This window comes from Schistocerca nitens, chromosome 1 (genome assembly GCF_023898315.1).
Source record: "Schistocerca nitens isolate TAMUIC-IGC-003100 chromosome 1, iqSchNite1.1, whole genome shotgun sequence".
Classification (NCBI taxonomy): domain Eukaryota; kingdom Metazoa; phylum Arthropoda; class Insecta; order Orthoptera; family Acrididae; genus Schistocerca; species Schistocerca nitens.
The window spans coordinates 191,350,367-191,370,965 of record NC_064614.1 but is presented as its reverse complement, the minus strand read 5'-3'; the positions used below and the strand labels follow the sequence as shown (position 1 = coordinate 191,370,965).

Here is a 20,599-nt window from a genome sequence, read left to right as displayed (position 1 = left end):
CTAGGTTCATGAGCCCACGCGAATAGTAAACGGTTGTGAAAATACACTTGATCTCTTAGCAACAAATAATCCTGAGTTAATAACGAGCATCAAAATGGATACAGGGATTAGTGAACACAGGGTTGTCGTAGTGAGACTGAAAAGTGTAACCTCTAAAACCTCCAAAAATAAACGAAAAATATACTAATTCAAAATGGCAGCGCCTTTCTGAGAGACAATCACCACTCCTTCCAAATTAACAATATAAGTGTAGACAAGATGTGGCTTGAATTTAAAGAAATAGTATCGGCAGAAATTGAGAGATTTATACCAAATAAATTAACAAACGATGGAGTTGGCCCTCCTTGGTACACAAAATGGGTCAGAAAACTTGCAGAAACAACGAAACAATCATGCCAAATTTAAACAGACACAAAATCCCCAGGATTGGCGATCTTTCACAGAAGCTCGAAATTCAATGCTAGATGCTTATTATAGTTTCCACAACGAAACTTTGTCTCTAAACCTGGCAGAAAGTCCAAAGAGATTCTGGTCGTATGTGAAGTATGCTATAGGCAAGACACAATCAATGCCTTCTCTGCGCGATAGCAATGTAGATACTGTCGAAGATAGTGCCGCCAAAGTCGAGTTACGAAACACAGCCTTCCGAAATGCCTTCACAAAAGAAGACGAAGTAAATATTCCAGAATACGAACCAAGAGCTGCTGCAAAATAAGTAAAGTAGAAGTAAATATCCTCGGAGTAGTGAAGCAACTTAAATCGCTTAATGTAAATGCCGCGTGGCTAAGGCCTCCCGTCGGGTAGACCTTTCGCCTGGAGCAAGTCTTTCAAGTAGACGCCAGTCTGGGGACTTGCGTGTCGATGGGGATGAAATTATGATGATACGGACAACACAACACCCAGTCCCTGAGCAGAGAAAATCTCCGACCCAACCGGGAATCGAACCCGGGCTGTTAGGTATGACATTCCGTCGCGCTGGCCACTCAGCTTCAGGGGCGGACAATCACTTAATAAAAGCAAGTCTTCTGGTCAGGACTGTATACCACTTAGGTTCCTTTCAGAGTATGTTGATGCAATAGCTTCATATTTACCAATTATATAGAACCGCTCGCTCGACGAAAGATCCTTACCTATAGACTTGGAAGTTGCACAGGTCACATCAATATTCAAGAAAGGTAGTAGGAGTAATCCACTTAATTACAGGCCCATATCACTCCGTCGATATGCAGCAGGATCCTGGAACGCACATAGTGTACGAACATTATGAATGACCTCGAAGAAAACTGTCTATTGATTGATAGTCAACATGGGTTTAGAAAACATCGTTCCTGTGAAACACAACTAGCTCTTTGCTTGCATGAAGTGTTGAGTGCTATTGACAAGGAATTTCAGATTGATACCATATTTCTGGATTTTCGGAAGGCTTTTAACGCTGTACCACACAAGCGACTTGTAGTGAAATTGTGTGCTTATGGAATATCGTCTCAGTTATGTGACTAGGTTCGTGATTTCGTGTCAGAGAGATCACAGTTCGTAGTAACTGACGTAAAGTCATCGAATAAAAAAGAAGTAACTTGTGGTGTTGAAACACGTGTATTCGGTAGCAGCGATGGCGAGGCATGACAGAATCTCTGACCAGAGAGTTATTTATCGTTGCTAGTCTGCGCTTGACCGCGCGAGAGTTCAGTGCAGTTGCGAGGCAGTAGTTGTACGTAGCGAGTCGCGAGAGCATGTAGTGCAGTTGCGAGAAAGTAGTTGTACGTAGCGAGTCGCGAGAGCATGTAGTTCAGTCTGTGGTAGTAGCGCGCGAGATAGTCGCAGTTGTGTGTGAGGAGTCGGTGGGCGTCGACATGGGTCTCTGGTCAAGGTTCAGGACGAGGTATATTTTTTAAAATAAGGTAATGAAGCAGCATTGCGCACATCTGATAATGTAATGTATGTTTACTGTAATTAATTTGTTCAAGAATCGCCCCAATAATAATTTTGTTCTCAAAGCAATTTTTTAAGAAAATAATCATTACAATTGAAACAATATTTCCTTTGCTTTTCCTCCCAGATTTAATTTATCAGGTTGATTATTGCACAGGGCCTAAGGTCAGCGCAGATGACCTTATAAAATTTATCAGGTTGATCATAACGATAATTTTGTGGGGACTTAATATTTTTGCACATTGTTATTATCATTGAGTGTTATTACTGTGGGAAGCTAACATTAGGCACTATTTGCAATTCTTATTCAATTCTTTTCATTTTCATATTTTTGTGGGGAGGTTACACTTGGCTCTATGTCCATTGACATTTAAAATATTTTCTTTTATATTTTTGTGGGGAGGTTACAATGTTTCCAAAGGTAGTGTAATAGGCCTTTTGCTGTTCCTTATCTGCATAAAAGATTTAGGAGACAATCTGAGAAGATCCAAACAAATTACAAAACGATTTAGAAAAGACATCCGTATGGTGAGAAAATTGGCAATTAACCCTAAATAACAAAAAGTGTGAGGTCATCCACACGAGTGCTAAAAGGAATCCGTTGAACTTCGGTTACACGATAAATCAGTCAGATCTAAAGGTTGTAAATTCAACTAAATAGCCAGGAACTACAGTTACGAACAACTTAAATTGGAAGTAATACTTAAAAAATGTTGTGGGGAAGGCTAGCCAAAGACTGCATTTTACTGTCAGGACACTTTGAAAATATAACAGGTCTACTAAGGAGACTGCCTACACTACGCTTGTCCGCCCTCTTTTAGAATACTGCTGCGCGATGTGGAATCCTTACCAGATAGCATTGGTGGAGTACATCGAAAAGTTCAAAGAAGGGCAGCACGTTTTGAATTATCGCGAAATAGAGACGAGAGTGTCACTAAAATGATACGGGTTTGGGATGGACATCATGAAAACAATGGCGTTTTTCGTTGCGGCGCTGTCTTCTCACGAAACTTCAATCACGAGCCCTCTCTTCCGAATACGAAATTATTTTGTTGACACCAACCATCATAGGGAGAAACGATCACCATTATAAAATAAGGGAATTCAGAGCTCGTACAGAAAGATACAGGTGTTCGTTCTTTCCCAGCGCTATACGAGATTGGAATAATAGAGAATTGTGAAGGTGGTTCGATGAACCCTCGGCCAGGTACTTAAATGTGATTTTCAAAGTATCCATGTAGATGTAGATGTAGAGTCACCTGTACAATTTCATGAAGAGGAGTTCTAATGGTAAACATAATCCTAGCCCACACCAATACGGATCCTCCTCGGTATCGGTCTTTTTCCACAATGTTTGGGTCCCGAAATCGTGTTCCACGTTCCCTCCAGATGCGAATCCATTCAGAATCACTCTCCAGACTAAATCGCGACTCATCTCTGGAAACAACATTGACCCACTGTTCCACGGTGCAGACAGCATGTTGACGACTCCATTCTAGACGTTCCCTTCTTTGAAGAGACGTCAGAGGTAGACAAACATACAACAGGTCTCCGACGATAAAGGCCGTTCTGCCGAAGCCTTCTGCACACCATTTCCCTCCATATAACACGTACAGTGGATGCTGCGAGCTCACATGCTAGTTGCCGTGCAGTACTAAGACGGTACTAACGTGCCCTTACAGCCAAATAGCGGTCCTCTCTTCTGTAGTCACAGGTGGTCGGCCCTGGCCTGGTCTTCGGGATACAGTTTCGGTCTCTATAAAGCGCCGCCACATCTGAAAAACAACAGAACGATTCACATTAAGCCATCGGGTCTAATCAGTTTACGACTCTCCTGCTGCCTTTCTTTCTATGGCCCTCCACCGCAGAGAGTCAAGTAGGCACCTTCTCCGTTCCACACAGCGCCGTCTGCGACTGTGTACGCAGCGATTGTGAATGTGGGGCTACCCGACAAACACTACCTCGTTTCATAGGTGCCTTGATGACACCGTTGGCATGGTTGCCGTTGACCGGAATGTCATCTTCCATGCAGAGGTTGTTTGGTTGGTTGGTTGGTTGGTTGTTTGGGGAAGGAGACCAGACAGCGTGGTCATCGGTCTCATCGGATTAGGGAGGGATGGGGAAGGACGTCGGCCGTGCCCTTTCAGAGGAACCATCCCGGCATTTGCCTGGAGTGATTTAGGGAAATCACGGAAAACCCAAATCAGGATGGTCGGACGGGGGTTGAACCGTCGTCCTCCCGAATGCGAGTCCAGTGTCTAACCACTGCGCCACCTCGCTCGGTCTTCCATGCAGAGCACTATCATACGAACATCTGGTTGAAAGTTTGTATAATTACATTGTGAATTGGGCAAAAGACAGGGAAATAGTCGTTTGTTACTTTAATTTTGGTCACTAGTGTATTTAAGGCTACGACGGCCAATGATCCTGTCATCCTTCAGTGCAGATGCACGCCAAGCCCGAACTCTTTAGGGGAATCAGCAGGAAGGCACGAGTAATAAGGCTAATGAGCAGGGCACTACATCAATAGTGTGTGGTGTAACTTGAGAATTTGGGTCTGATGAGAGATATGCTAGGGTAGTCCATGCAGTTGGGGTGACCACTGTGGCCGGATGGTGTAGTGGTCAGCGCATCTGCCTATAAGCAACAGACCCGGATTTGAATCCCAGTCTCGTACAAATTCTGAACTTACACCATTGATATAAACCAATGCCCATCGGCATCTAATGTTTTAATTCCATTTTGTCTTGATTCATACTGGCTGCGGCATCAACATGGTGTCTGCTCTTTCGGATACGTCCGAGTGACGTGGGTTTCAGAGAGCATCCCCCATTTCATATGACGTTGAGGCGTGTTCTGTTACAGTTGGAGCGTGTCTGCGCTGCTATTTGAGTTCAAGGCGCTACCAAGTGGGCTGAGGGATGAATGGTTACTTGGATTGAGGTTGGAGGCGTGCTAGGGTAGTCCGTGCAAAACCACTGCGCCAGGATCTGCAGGAGATCCAGATTCGAATCGCAGCCTTCATATAAATTTTCGTTTGTCGCTTCAGTCTGCATTTACACATCATAGATGTTTGAAACTTGTAAATGTCTTTGGAACCATATAGTTTCATTTGATGTAAGTTTATATTCAACATTAAACTTCTTTTGTTAGAAACGCTTTCTTTTGCTGTTGCCATTCTGCAGTTTACATCCGTTCTACTTCAACCACCTTCTATTATTTTTCTTCTCAATATTTTTTTTTTCTTACAAAACTCATCTATTACCTTTTAATGTCTCATTTGCTAACCTAATTCCTTCGGTTCCTTCAGCACTCCCCAATTTAATTCGACTACGTTCCAATATCCTTGTATTATTTCTATTCATGTTCATCTTTTCACCTATTTTCAAGACATTATCCATTCCTTTTAAGTGCTCTTCCAAGTCCTTTCCCAGCTCTCATAAAATCACAATGTCATCGGCAAAATGCCATTTTTTTGCTTTTTCCTTGAGGTATAATTGCCTTTCCTAATTTCCCCTTGGATCCTTTGCTCAACGTACAGATTGAAAAACATCGGGGCTAAATTACAATAGTACCCCATTTCCTTCTCAACTACCGCTTCCTTCTCATGCCCCTCGGTAAATGCTGTCTGGTTTCAGTAGAAGTTTTAGATAACCTTTGTCCTTGTGTTTTATCCTTTGTACCTATAGAATTTGAAAGAGTACAATCCTGTCAACACTGTCAAAAGCTTTCTCTAAATACTCGTATACGGATGCTATTTACAGTAAACCCCTCAAATTAACCTTAAGATGTGAATAATTCCTGATTCCTCGTCACTTTCAGTGCTTGCTTGTTTCGTTTTTCTGCCGTGTCGCAACTACACAACGACTCACACAATGCTACAAACAATTATTAAATTTAGGCGACTTGCAACCAACCACGGTTTGATAAAAACTGAACCATAATAAAAGATGGCTGGTTGCAGTTAATTCTGAAAACCTTTCCTTCGTTAGATGCCTACTATCAGTCACAAAAGAACAAAATTTCTGTCTTCTGACAATGTGACCGTAAGATCTTTTATGTTGATCAGGAACATCTGAAAAGCCAAAATAAAAACATGATTGTTTTTAATTCTGAGAGCTTATTCTTAAACCATCGGCGTGGAACTGAAACACTCTCCTTTATGTCTTACTCATAGGTTTTCCTACCTATTTCATCATAACGACTTGAATATTTATTTTTAAGGGAAAAGAATATAATTTTATCAAACGTATTTTTGAATGTATTTATTCGAAAGTATGGGCTATCTACTAACAGAGTGTTCATACCTAACAACTCAAAATTACCAAATTGAGCCCTGCATATTGTGATTATTCCATGAAATTCTACTTTTGTAGCGCAAGTTAGAAAACTCTGATTGCTGCAAAATCTATATTTGAATCTCCTTTTAGTGTAAGTGGCATCTCCTCATTAATCCACAACTGACCATCAGAAACTGGTTGCTAAGTTGTAGTATCCATCCATTTTCAGCATTCTTATTCCACTGTTCAGGTGATTTTCAAAGTCATTCATTACATCTACATGGTTTTTAGTCTGCAGTTCGTCTCGTCAGATCAGAAATTCAATGATTTTATTGTTGAACCATGTAATATTTTCATGCAATAAATTTATTTTACACTTCGTATATATTCATATGTTTTAGACTCAATACCTACATTTTCCGATTTTAATTCAGAGAGCCTGAAATCTTGGTTTTACTCTAAAAACGGTACTGTTACCACACCAATGATTACAAGGATTGTCCCGCATCTGGCAGTGTGCTCCTTTAAGGATTCTGGTGTTGATCCAGACAATTTCCCTTTCCTATTGACATATAGGTCGTGACTTTTAAATCCCCGCCAACCAGTCAACAGAAAGCACAGACATGTTTGACCACATAACTGACAGAAGCAGCCGATCTAACTCCTTATTGACGCTACTCACAGTATTGTTTGACTGGAGTCGATCATATCTCTCAAAACAATAGCCTATTTTCTCAGTAAGTCATATTTCTGTGCGCACTCGGCGTTTCAATTTCAATACGTAGTTCCTACTCCATCAACAGTGCTGTGCTTTGAACCAGTAACTTTACTGCCACCTATCGGAGAGTCACGCAAATGTAGTGCTTCTGCTCCCATCTTTGGAAGTATTCATTCACATTTTACAATAGAATAAATAGATACGTGTCTAAATCCCTTAAATAAGTTGAACTCGTCTTGGTTTTTAGTAGGTAGTGAAATTGTCAATGTTTTTATTCTACTAGATTTGGCACAGAAAACAATATTAGTAACGTTACTAGTTTTTGAACCTGAGCAAGCGCGCAACGAATTTCTTGAAGTTTTAAAATAAGCTGGAAACGTCCCTTCTCACTTCCCCGTACGCTATTCTAAGCGATGCTGAGAATTTGAGAGCGTATTTTACCGTTCAAACAAAGGAGAAGCTATTTCCGTTCCACCAGATCAGCGGGAAAGCGAGCGCAACTTCTGCCACGAGGAACCCCGTTACCAGAATCGCAACCTAAGCTTCAGTACTTGCTTAGAGCTTACACGTCTTTGCGAGGAGGCACCTTGACATAGGAGTCACATTAATATCACTGTCGAAGGATTCCTAACGTTAGCGAAAAGAGAATGTAAACAAAGAGGATATGAGATAGTTCTCTTGCACGTTTCGTTCAAGAGACAGAGATGATAGACATCAAAAGCGTCAGGACCAAATTGGATAAAAGAAGAACAATACAGAGCATGAAGAAGGCCTTATTTTCTACCTAACAAAGTTCTGAAAAGAAGTCTAATGCAAGGACGAATGCGGCGATTCTGTGAAGGAGCAGAAACTGCAACTCTAAAAAAATCAGACAACGAATGACCTGTACAGGCCATTGTGTTTTACTGAACCATTCTGTGCAACGTATGAACCCTTGGTACAAGCTAGACAACTAAGTAGACTTAAGATTAGAACGAATTCAGGAAGAAAGATCTTTAGAAAACACCACAAAAGTACCTTAGTCGTAGTAAACAAGTTACTCAAAATATTGTAAGTGCAATTATTGGTGTTAGAAGTGCATTTGTCAATTTGTAATGGCTTGTCAGAAACTGAACGCAGACATAAAATATCACATGAAGAAATAAGAAAAAGAACCGGTGAAGAAAGTAATCTATGGAAGATTTGTACTGGAAGAAGGAACAAGCTAATGGGACATCTACTACAGCTTCCAGAAACTATTAACTTAGCACTGAAATGAGCAGTAGAGGGGGCGGGGGTATAGTAGGGTCAGACAAAGAACAGAATGCCACAGGACAGGAACAGAATCAGGGTGGTAACAAAACATTTCAAACACTGATTACAGCAAAAAGTTGCTTCCCCTCATATTGCATTTCAGCGAAAAGAAAATTCCAAAGCCCCCAAACTACAGTTTCATAACCTGCTGCCACTGCAAATATCGGATAGTGAGGTTGCGAACCATGGATGTAGAGCAGCAGGCGGATTCCATGTTTCTAAATTTCCGGAAAGTGTTCGACACAGTGCACCACTGCAGACTGTTAACGAAGGACCGAGCATACGGAATAGTTTCCCATATATGTGAGTGGCTCGAAGACTTCGTAATTAACAGAACCTAGTGCTTCGTTCTGTACGGCGAGTGCTCATAAGAAACAAAGGTGTTCTCTACAGAGGTTGTCCCATGAGGAATGATCAGTATTCTGAGATACGATAGGAACGCTCAATTGAAGCAAAAAATTGCACATGAACATGTGCCCTATTCCGAATGGTGTCCGAGATAGAACACATTTATTGAACAGTTGGTTTTGGACTAGTAGTGTGCATGTATGTATCTCACCCACCCAACCTCTTTGACACCTCATTGTAGTCCAGTCTACTTGGTTACTTCCATGCTCTTTACTCGGGATGTCTTTCTGCCATTAAACTAGCCCGTTGAAAGGGTGGTTGTCCATGGCGTGTTGTGAATGAAACAATGCGAGGGACTGGGAGCATATCAGAGAGAAGCATCGGTTAACTGTGCGAGTACACGTGCTAGCTAAAATGCCACACACCTCTCTAATGAAGACTACACAGATGTTTACGGATTTTGCGACGGTAGCGCTCCTGTTGCTGTCGAACAATACCGTCGGACTGTTGCCGACACGGTGATTTCCTGATTGCAGAGCGTTTGCCAGAATTTTCAGCACAATACGCGAAACACATATTCTTCGAAGTTCTCATCTTTGTTGTAGACGTTTCTTCAAAAACCTGTGCAGGTAGAGCAACACATTGTTGAAATCCTGCAGTGTAGGCATCTTACCAGCACATTCTCCACGTATCAGTGTCCTACGAAGAATTGTATGGCAAACATTACAAGCGAAAAACTTGTATACATTCCACATACACCGTGTCCACAATCTTCATATTGGCAACAACGGCCCAGGTCTTGAATTTTGTCACTAGATAAATGACCGTCGCCATTTTCTTCGATTAATACTCTTCACTGATGAAATCACCTTTTCACATAATGGAAGCAACAACATACGTAATAATCATCGATGGTCGCAGGAAAATCCACTTCAAACCAGTATCCATGTTTCTTTTTTCGATAAATGTTTGTGCAATATGATCGATAACATGTTGATGGGCCCAGTCATTTTAGAAGAGCGTATGACGGGACGGAACTACTTGCATTTTCTGGAAAATTCGTTTGTTGACACCATGAAGTTCCTTTGGCCATACACAATGTGATCAAAAGTATCCGGACACCTGGCTGAAAATGACGTACTAGTTCGTGGCGCCCTCCATCAGTAATGCTGGAATTCAATATAGTGTTGGCCCACCCGTAGCCTTGATAACAGCTTCCACTCTCGCAAGCATACGTTCAGTCAGGTGCTGGAAGATTTCTTGGGGATTGGCAACCTGTTCTTCACGGAGTGCTGCACTGAGGAGAGGTATCGAAGTCGGTCGGTGAGGCCTGGCACGAAGTCGGCGTTCCAAAACATCCCAAAGGTGTTCTATAGGATTCAGGTCAGGACTCTGTGCAGGCCAGTCCATTACAGGAATGTTATTGTCGTGTAACCACTCCGCCATAGGCCGTGCATTATGAACAGGTGCTCAATCGTGTTGAAAGATGCAGTCGCGATCCCCGAATTGCTCTTCATCAGTGGGAAGCAAGAAGGTGCTTAAAACATCGATCCAGGCCTGTAACTGTGCTAGTGCCACGAAAAACAACAAAGGGTGCAAACCCCCGCCATGAAAAACACGACCACCGCCTCCGAATTTTACTGTTCGCACTACACACGCTGGCAGATGGCGTTCACGGCCATTCGCTGCACCCACACCCTGCCATCGGATCACCACATTGCGTAGCGTGATTCGTCACTCCACACAACGTTTTGCCACTGTTCAATCGTCCAATGTTTATGCTTCTTACGCCGAGCGAGGCGTCGTTTGGCATTTACCGGCGTAATGTGTGGCTTATGAGCAACCGCTCGACCGTGAAATCCAAGTTTTCTCATCTCTCGCCTAACTGTCATAATACTTGCAGTGGATCCTGATGCAGTTCGGAATTCCTGTGTGATGGTCTGGATAGATGTCTATTACACATTGCGACCCTCTGCAACTGTCGGCGGTCTCAGTCAGTCAATAGACGAGGTCGGCCTGTTCGCTTTTGTGCTGTACGTGTCCCTTCAAGTTTCCATTTCACTACCACATCGGAAAGAGTGAACCTAGGGATGTTTAGGAGTGTTGAAATCTCGCTTACAGACGTATGACACAAGTGACACCCAAACACCTGACCACGTTCGAAGTCCGTGAGTTACGCGGAGCGCCCCATTCTGCTCTCTCACGACGTCTAATGACGACTGAGATCGCTGATATGGAGAACCTGTCAGTAGGTGGCAGCACAATGCACCTAATATGAAAAAGCATGTTTTTCGGGGTGCCCGGATACTTTTGATCACTTAGTGTACATTGTAAAATGTATGTTGTAACATTTACTAAATGTTGTACGTGTGTAAATGTGTAAACCTGACAAGGCGCCGAGTATTACAGAAAACGGACAACAATGTACATTAAATGTCTCGGAAACCATTCGGCATAGGGAATATGTCCATGTGAAGTTTTTTTGCTTCAAATGACCATTCCTGCCATATCCCTTAACACAGACCATCCCTCAGCAATCAGCAACTGCTTGCTGATTGTATTGCGCTATACGGGAAAACTATTATACGGGAAAAAGAGTCGTTGTTGAGTCACCGTAGGAGTATACAGGATAACTTGGACAGAATTTCTGTTTGGTATGATGAATGGCAACATATAAATGTGGGAAAATGTGAATTAATGTAGATGAGAAGGAAAAATAATTCTTTAATTTTGGAGTACGGCACTATTGGCGTGCTGCTTGCCACAGACGCGTCGATTATACATCTAGCGTAACGCTCTCGGCGATATGAAATGGAACGAGCACGTAAGGTCTGTAGCAGCGAAAGCGAATGGTCAGCTTCTGTTTATTGGGAGCATTCAAGGAAAATGTAGCTCGTCTTTAAAAGAGACGGCATTTAGAACGCTGGTGCGACCCATTATCGAATACTGCTCGAGACTTTGGGATCCCCACCTTGTCGAATTAAAGAAAGACATCGAAGCAGTCCAGAGGCGTGTTGGTATATTTGTCACCGTTAGATTCGATCAACATGCGAGTTTTACGGAGGTGCATCGTGAATTCAAATGGGGATCCCGGTAGAAACACTACTGAGAAAATTTAAGAACCCACATTTGTTACTGACTGCAGGATGATTTCTACTGCCGCCAAAGCACATTTCACTTAAGGGCCACTAAACCACAGAGACAAAATAAGAGAAATTAGGGTTCGTATGGAGGCCTATGAGCTATGGTTTTTCCTCGCTGCATTTGCGAGTGGGACAGGAGAGGGAATGACTGTTATCAGTACAAGGTATACTCCACCAAGCACCGTACGGTGGCTTGCGGAGTATGTACGTAGATATAGATGACAATTCCTAAAACCCACCTAAATAATCTAATATCGAAAGGGTTCCTATAGCGTTTTCAAAGGGGCGGTCAAAAAGTTGCCTTTGATGGCGTTGCAGCAGCGTATACTCGTATGCAACGTAGCGCGACTCCGATGCGGGTGCTTAGGCACCGAAGTGTAGCCAAAAGATTACTACAGCATTCGTTCCTTTTTGACGTGCTTGCTGTAAATGCCGAAATGTGAAATATGGCAACATTATTACCAAATGCGTCCAAAAATTACCAACGTGCTGTCATTCTTTTCTTGGCTGCCTACGGAAATGGAAATGAGCGTTTGGCGTCATTGGCCGGGAGGCCCGTTAAGGGGCAGGTCCGGACGCCTTTGTGTAGGTCCCATTGGGCGACCTGAGCGCCGGATGGGGATGAAATGATGATGAAGACAACACAATACCCAGTTCCTGAGCGGAGAAAATCCCCTGCCCAGCGGGGAATCGTACCCGGGCCCGTCGGACGGCAATCCGTCACGCTGAGCAGTCAGCTATCGGGGCGGACTTGGCTGCCTATGGAGAAACACCAGTAGACATCCATCGGAGAATGAACAAGGCGTACAGGGCAGCAAGTCTGTCGAATACTGCCATTGTGGAATAATGTGCCAAGTTCCGTGCTGTTTGCGATTCGACACAAGACGCTACAGTATCTAGAAGCTCATTCTCATCTATTATGGACATCAAGAAGAGGGAAACATTAGAGTACCCACAGTTTAGTCCTGATCCCTCCACATGCGATTATCACGCATTCGGTCCCTTAAAAATGGCGTTAGTGTTAACTTCACTGGAACAAAACCTTTCTTCCTGAATAAATTTTTCACTCTGCAGAGGAGTGTACACTATCATGAAACTTACTGGCAGATCAAAACTGAGTGCAGCACCAAGAGTTGAAACCGGGACCTCTGTATTTCGCCGCCAAGTGTTGTACCGCGTCAGCTACCCAAACCCGACTAAGGACTCTTCCTCACACCTTTACTTCGGACAGTACCTAATCTCCCACCTTGCAGACTTTACAGAAGCTCTCCTGCGAAACCTGCAGGACCAGCATTCTTGCAAGAAATCCTGTTGGGGGACATCCTCAACTGAGCATCGTAATAGATGTGGAAATCACCGCTTCAGTTATGAGGCTTTAATTTTTAGATTCACGACCGGTTTCGAGCTGACAAATGCCCATCATCACTTGCAATTAGTCGTGTGCTGTGATTCTACGTGCCGGGAGACTGGGTGGGGCGGAGGCGACCACGCCAGACTCGGTGCTCTGCATTCGCTTGCAGTGGTCATCTCGGCCGCACCCTGTCTTCCAGCAATTACTGTCGCAGCACACGACTAACGGCAAGTGATGATGGGCATTTATCAGCCCGAAACCGGTCGTAAATCTAAAACTAAAAGCCTTACGAGTGAAGCGGTGTTGTGACCCAGCGAGGTGGGGCAATTGTTAGCACACTTGACTTGAATTCGAGAGGCCATCCTGATCTGGGCTTTTTCGTGATTTCCCTAAATCGCTTCAGGCAAATGCCGGGATGTTTCCTTTCAAAGGACTGGTCGACTTTATCCCCCATCGTTCCATAATCCGATGGGACAATGACTTCGCTGTTTGGTCTTCTCCTCCAAATCAACCAACCAACCAGAACTTAATGTGAAATTTGGGAAGTAGGAGTTGAGATACTGGGGGAAGTAAATCTGTAAGGAGAGGGCGTGAGTAGTGCTTCGATAGCTCAGTCTGACGAGCACTTGGCCGCGAAAGGCAAAGGTTCATGCTTCGAGAGTCAGCCTGGCACAGTTTTCACCGGCAAGGAAGGTTCATAAATTTTGTTGTTTACGTTACTTGTTGAAGAAAGCCAATAACTGCTGTAAACGTCAACAAATGTAATAGAAGCACGAACAGTTGTCTGTAGATGGTCCTATTCATTCGATACTTGTAACGGTGCTATTTGTGTAAATAAATAGGATTATTAACAGTGGCTGGTTGCTGTTTTCTTCTTTAGAAGAATCAGTTTGTAAAGCCTTTTCAGCTCTGAGAACCAGTCACTTTAATGATATGGAACTTTTATCGTTCTTAACAAAATATTTATTTCCTAATTTGCTCATTACTTTTATCGTCAAGAGATGAGCAGCGTAATTCTGCAGTATTCTCATTTTTCTGTCTGCGGGTCGGTTATAAACAGAGAAACATTGTTTTTTTCATTCTCCTGACAAATGTCACATGTCCCGCCCACCTCAGTCTGTATGATTTCACTATCCTTCTAATGGGTTGGTCTTTGTATATGATATACAACTCATGGTTGTATCTCCTCCTCCATCTTCCTCTTTCCCTGTGGCTCGCATGAATGATACAGAAGTACCAAAAAGAATATTACAAGGAAAGCCAGGAGGGCAGAGAGGACGTGGTCGACCAAGAGCCAGATGGGAAGATGGAGTAATCGAAGATCTTAGGAAGAAGGGATATACAAACTGGAGAGTATTAGCAAAGGACCGAGAGAAATGGAAGGAATTTGTAGTAGAGGCCAAGGCTCATCATGAGCTGTAGAACTAAGAAAGAAGAAGAAGAATGAAAATGTCACATTTGGCACTTGGACTGTTTTCCACTTCCAGTCTTCAAATAGCGCAAGTACAATGCATAACTCAAACGGCCTATTAACTAAGCTTTTAAGATACTCATGAAACAAATGAGAAGAAATTAGTGACATGGTCAGAGACATAGTAATTAAATGCTGCTTCGAGGACGAATTAAATTTAGCTGTTCCAAAAACTGTATACGAGTATATCTTCCTAGTGTATAATCTGCTCAAAATAGAAAGATCCACTAAACGACTTAACAGTGAAACCAGTACTAGAAAACACGTGCTTAAATAAATTAGCATAGCTGTAGACGTGAAACTAAATTATTGGGACCCCGAAATCAAAACATGAGCGAAAAGTAAAGAAAGTTATGACTGAAACTGTATAACTCAATGGCAACAACTCCCACCTATGTCTAAAAATCTGTTAAAACATATTACTAGGCAACACTAGGATCTTTTCTGAGTTTCGGAAGCAGCACATAGGCGCACAAGTTGAAACTAATGAAACCTGTCGAGCGACTGGATTCATCTCAAGTAGTAAAGGGTACACCAATGAGTTGCAATGATGACATTGCATTTCTAGATTTCGACCACCGTTTAGCCGTCTTCGGGGCTAAAAACATTTGAAGATCTATTTACAATAAGGTAACATACATGCCTTATTAAATGTACAGTTCCATGTGCTTTAAATGTAATTCAGTCATAAAAAACATACCAGTAACCGTAAGTTAAAACATCAAAGCACTTGTATATGCACATAGTCCCAAACAAGAGTATTCGTGTCGGATGTTGACTTCACACCGAGGTCACTGTTTACAGTTACGACCAGATGGCTTCAGTGAGAGACTAGACTACTATACTATTTTAGATACGTTGGTGATACCTTGCTGTTAATTAGAAGTAATGATGAAGATGTTAAAACAATTGTAGGTAAGTTCCAGCCTACATACGAAAATTGAATTCACGTGTGAGACGGAGTCAAATATATCAATTAACTTTTTAGATTTGAATATTACTATTTTAAACGAGAAGCATGGTTGCGGGATTTACAGAAAAAGTACAGTATCATAAAGTACGTCTCAAATCTCCCCAGTCAAGGCAAGAAAGCATACTTCAATGTCGCCATCGATCGGCTGTTAACAATTCCTCTTTGAAGTACAGGGCATCACGCTGAGCCAAATACAATAAAATATATCGCTAAGGTCAATACCTAACCGCATAATATTACGTCGATGACATGTATAGCAACACAGTGAACAGAAGGCAGGAAGAAAATAGTTTCAGTGTAGATGATGATAGCAATAGTAAACACATTTGTTTATCATATTATGGTATAATTAGCGACAGGGTGGCCCCAGTTTTTAGAAAACAAAAAGTAAACGTGGCTTTTTCTACTACGGGTAACTTGGGTAGAATTTTAAAAAAATATCATTGAAAAAAGAAATCTTTTCCATATTTCAGGTGTCTATAGAATTTAATGCCCAGACTGCAACGCTTGCTATGTGGGACAAACTGGCAGAGGGCTGAAAGCTAACTATGTCGCATTACTCAGTAAAATTGCGGCAGAAAAATCTAACTTCGCTGCGCACCTTCGCGCAAGCGGACCCAGTGCCCAGTTTTATCCCCACACAGGGGATGCTTCATCCATGCGAGAGGGAAGACATACGGACTTTTTGAAGCTGTTTGAAATCTTCTGGGATCAGACGTCGCTTTCTGTGACACTGCTTATTAAGCTGGTAGCCATGGCAGGCTCCAAGTTTTGGAATCTATTTAAAAATCATTGGGATTCGCCTATTATGCGCCGATCCCAACAAACACACTGATCTGTTTTTTTTATTTATTATCATTTCATTCACCCATGTGGAGGATGGGGAAGGGAGGGTTAGCAGCACCGAAGTAGACGCTCTCAGCTTACACTTTTTAATATAATAGTTTTCTTAAAACACAGGGAGGTGAACAAAGTATGAGTATTGAAAATTTCCAGATGTTGATGATGATGCGGTGGAGATGTCGTTTCATGACGAGCTGCTCAGAAGCGACTAGTTGCAGGAGATGAAGCTGACGTGGTGTCTGCTTCATGACCAGTTCTAGGTAAAGGATAGATGGAAGAAACTGCGGTATCGCGGTCAGAGTGAAACAAAAGGTGAGGGAAGAGAGCTGGCACTGAAGTTGTGGAGAAAGAGAAAAAGTTGTTGGTGTGGTTATGAGAGGGATGGTGATAGAAGTGATCTAGATTGCTGTGGAACTGAAAGGGCTGCTCAAATTTGGGGTAGTATACGTTAGACAAGGCTGAAAACAGGTAGTGAGAGTTGTTTTGGGAATATTTGACAGTGGCATTTAAATGAAATGCAGAACAGGTTCTCAGGGCTGATCTGATAGAAGATATGTGAGCGCTCGGATTGGTGGTTGTTTTGAAGGACAGTGGTGATAAAACGGATGATGTCTTCAGCAATAGGAGTACGATGTGGGGAGTTGTCTGGGTGGAGTGTTGTATCAACAGGGCGGATTGGCATGGTCAGTTCAGGTCTGGTGTAAGGGTTTTTGATGTATACCTGTAGGAGTAAGCGCGATAGGATTGGTTGCAAGTGTTGGATGTTGGGTCAATGTTGGTACAGTGGAATCAGGTAGGAGGGTTTTTGAAGTCAGAAGTTATATGATCATTGGAGATGAGACATTTGGGCAACAGTAGGCTTGGGCCTGACGTTTAAAAGGTTCAGCTTCGTGTTTGCGGTTATAGATAAAGGCTCCATTCTGAAGGAGATGATCTGTGGTTGAGATATCTTTGGAAAAGGCGCAAATGAGGACTGTAGGACTAGAATGGTACTGAATTCGAAATGCTTTTAGGATTTAGGAATCAGTCTTGGAATTTAGCTCTGACTCATCTTCCCCCAGTGTGATCTCCGGTTTGTGATATGTTGAAGTTTGGAAGGTACTTTTTTATTTCAAGAGAAAGTATTTTAAAACTGAGGAATCTGACATCGTTATGTGACAGGATGAAGGAATGTGTTCGAGGAGCTGTGTGGAGTGAGATGGAAGTGGACTCCAAAGGTTCTGGTGTATGGGGCTGCTGGGGCAGCATTTGGGTGTCACCTGTACTTGGTGGGTTGCAGTGCTCACCCAGTGTGGATGAGGGTCAAAGGATACTGACTGTGAAGTGGGTCGGGATTTTCACGACTTTTCGTATTTTTCTTACATGATGCTGGTGGGGTGAAGCTAATGCAGATGCGGCTGGCCGGCCTCTGTGGCCGAGCGGTTCTAGGTGCTTCAGTCCGGAACCGCGCTGCTGCTACAGTCGCAGGTTCGAATCCTGCCTCGGACATGGATGTGTATGATGTCCTTAGGTTGGTTAGGTTTAAGTAGTTCTAAGTCTAAGGGACTGATGACCTCAGATGTTAAGTCCCATAGTGCTTAGAGCATTTTAGATGTGGCTGATACAGTCACAGCTGTGGCATATGTTTCCCATACTATTCTGATTGTTACTGGAGTAGGTATTGTTGAAGTTTCCGCTTCTAAATCCACATTGTGTGATTATGGCAGTGGCAATGGAGCAGGAGTAAGACCCTACGACACTGCTGTCTAATGCAGTTCTGATATTGGTGACGGGGTGGAGGTTGTGGCGGCAGCAGCAGTCGCAATAGAGCTGCAGTACATGCTATGGTGATAATCCGCAAATGAAGAGATAAGTAAGCCTGACGAAGCCATATGTGAGAGGCAGATGGAGTCTTTTGAGTATTGGGGAAGGAGGGAAAGGAGAAAAAAGCAGGAGGGGACAGTTAGCAGGGGGTAAAGGAGTAAGTGTGAGTGGAGTACAGGTGCAAGCAGATGACTGTAGATATCGTAGTCGTAGGTTAATACAGCACTGAAAGACGTTAGCGACGATGGTGACAAGCAGGCGATGAAATGGTGGTGACTGGCTGATGGAGGTAAAGGGTGGCGGTGGAGACGTGGGCAGGTGATCAATGGCGATGACCAGCGGCGGATGTGGTGACTCGCAGCGAGGGACTGGCAGCAAAGGCGATAACTGGCAGGAATGGCGATGATTGGCAGCGAAGACTGGGAACAGTGGCGATGGCGGACAATGATGACTGTAACCAAGGACGACGCCTGGCAGTGGAAGCGATGTCGATGCGGGGCAGCAAGCCTGCTGGCAAAGTGAAGAAATGGACGGCGTCAGATGGAAGCTTTTACCTATGGAATTTCAACACTGAGAGCAGCCCAGGCAGTTGCTGTTCCCGAGGGGAAGAAGGGTTCCGACTCTCAGATGACTTATCGAACTATAATGACCTACTTATGATTACAATCCTCCTACATGGCATATGAATACAAAGTTTCTGGAGACAAAGGTAAAATATTTCCCACATTATATCGTGATGTAATTTTAACAGATGGTTCAGATGTCTCTGAGCACTATGGGACTTAACTTCTGAGGTCATCAGTACCCTAGAACTTAGAACAACTTAAACCTAACTAATCTAAGGACATCACACACATCCATGCCCAAGGCAGGATTAGAATCCGCGAACGTAGCTGTCTCGCGGTTCCAGAATGTAGCGCCTAGAACCGTCGGCCACTCCGGCCAGCTCATTTTAATACCAAGCTGTGTAAATTATAATGGATTGTTCAAATGGTTCAAATGGCTCTGAGCACTATGGGACTTAACATCTGAGGTCATCAGTCCCCTAGAACTTAGAACTACTTAAACCTAACTAACCTAAGGACATCACACACATCCATGCCTGAGGCAGGATTCGAACCTGCGACCGTAGCGGTCGAGCGGTTCCAGACTGAAGCGCCTAGAACCGTTCGGCCACCCGGCTGGCAATTATAATGGATCTGAGTATGAAACTCATAATAGAGGGCATTTTGAAGCATAAATATTCCTGGCCTTTCGACATACTGCTGATGGTGCGATGACTTATAGCATCATTCTTGTCTGTTCCACTTCCTGTAATTGTACTTAGTATGTAGCACAGTTTTAGTAAAATTTTATTAACTTAGGTATTTGAGCAAGATGTTTTGTATTTTTTAAATTATACAGTTGTAAAATGGGCAGCAATAACTGAAGCCGCTGGCTAGTTCACATAGTTACCTCCATGTACAACTGTAAAACATTAATCGCCATCCATAAAATGGCGAGAAGTTCAAATTCCAACAGGATAATGCATCACACCTCTACTAACCCAAGAAAATGGTGCGAAAAAAGGTAACTTGCGCTACCTCCACTAGCATAAGTCATCCAACCACCACCTCTTCCTAGGAATTGGCGCCAAGGTTGAATTGAAAATGATGCGAAAAAAGGTCACTTGCGCTACATCCACTAGCATAAGTCATCCAACCACCACCTCTCCCTAGGAATTGGCACCAAGTTTGAATTTTTGCGGGAAGGTAGGTCACTTGGGGTTTCTCTACTGAGCTAAGAAAATGGTGTGAAAGAAGGAACACTTGGACTATCTCCACTAACGTAAGTCACCCGACTGCCACCTTATCCTAGAAACTGGCGCCAAGATTGAATTTTGGTGGTAAAGGAAGGTGACTTGGAGTTTCTCTACTAAGCAAAGAAAATAGCATGAAAGAAGGGACACTTGGACTACCTCCATTAACCTAAGTCACCTGACTGCCACATCTTCCTAGTGATTGGTGAGAAAAGGACTCAGCCTGCACTGGGCTGGTGGGGTGAGGAAGGAGTGTACTTTATTTATTTTGGAACAATTTATTTAGGGATGGAGTATATTTATTACACTGATACAAAACACACGCTCTGACATGCTTGGGGTCATGTCATCACAGAGCCTACAGACATGCAAACCATTAAAAGACTCTGCAAAGATGCCTGCTCATCGTCAACTGTCGAAATCATGCTTCAGTCTTTCTTTAAACAATTTGAGCCACTACCGCCATCCAGAGTGCTCGCCACTAGGTCCAGAGCCCAACTGACCTAGTACACAGCACCACCACCAGCGGGCACTGTCGTCCATTCCGGGACGTAATCCAAAATGGCGGCTGTGACGTCAGCTGATGATGCAAGTACCGTTATTCAAGATAGCGGCAAATAGTGTGTTCACCACGATGTCCAGACCTAGT

At 43.2% G+C, this 20,599-nt stretch overlaps 1 long non-coding RNA gene across 1 annotated transcript in view; it reads right to left on the bottom strand.

Annotated features, from left to right (window-relative positions):
* Positions 1-3,611: 3,611 nt before the first annotated feature.
* The window catches only part of LOC126245289 (uncharacterized), a 556,618-nt gene continuing 539,630 nt past the window's right edge, over positions 3,612-20,599 (bottom strand). Inside the window, exon 3 of the long non-coding RNA XR_007545381.1 lies at positions 3,612-3,704. This is a non-coding gene — a long non-coding RNA (uncharacterized LOC126245289). The remainder of the gene's footprint in view (positions 3,705-20,599) is intronic.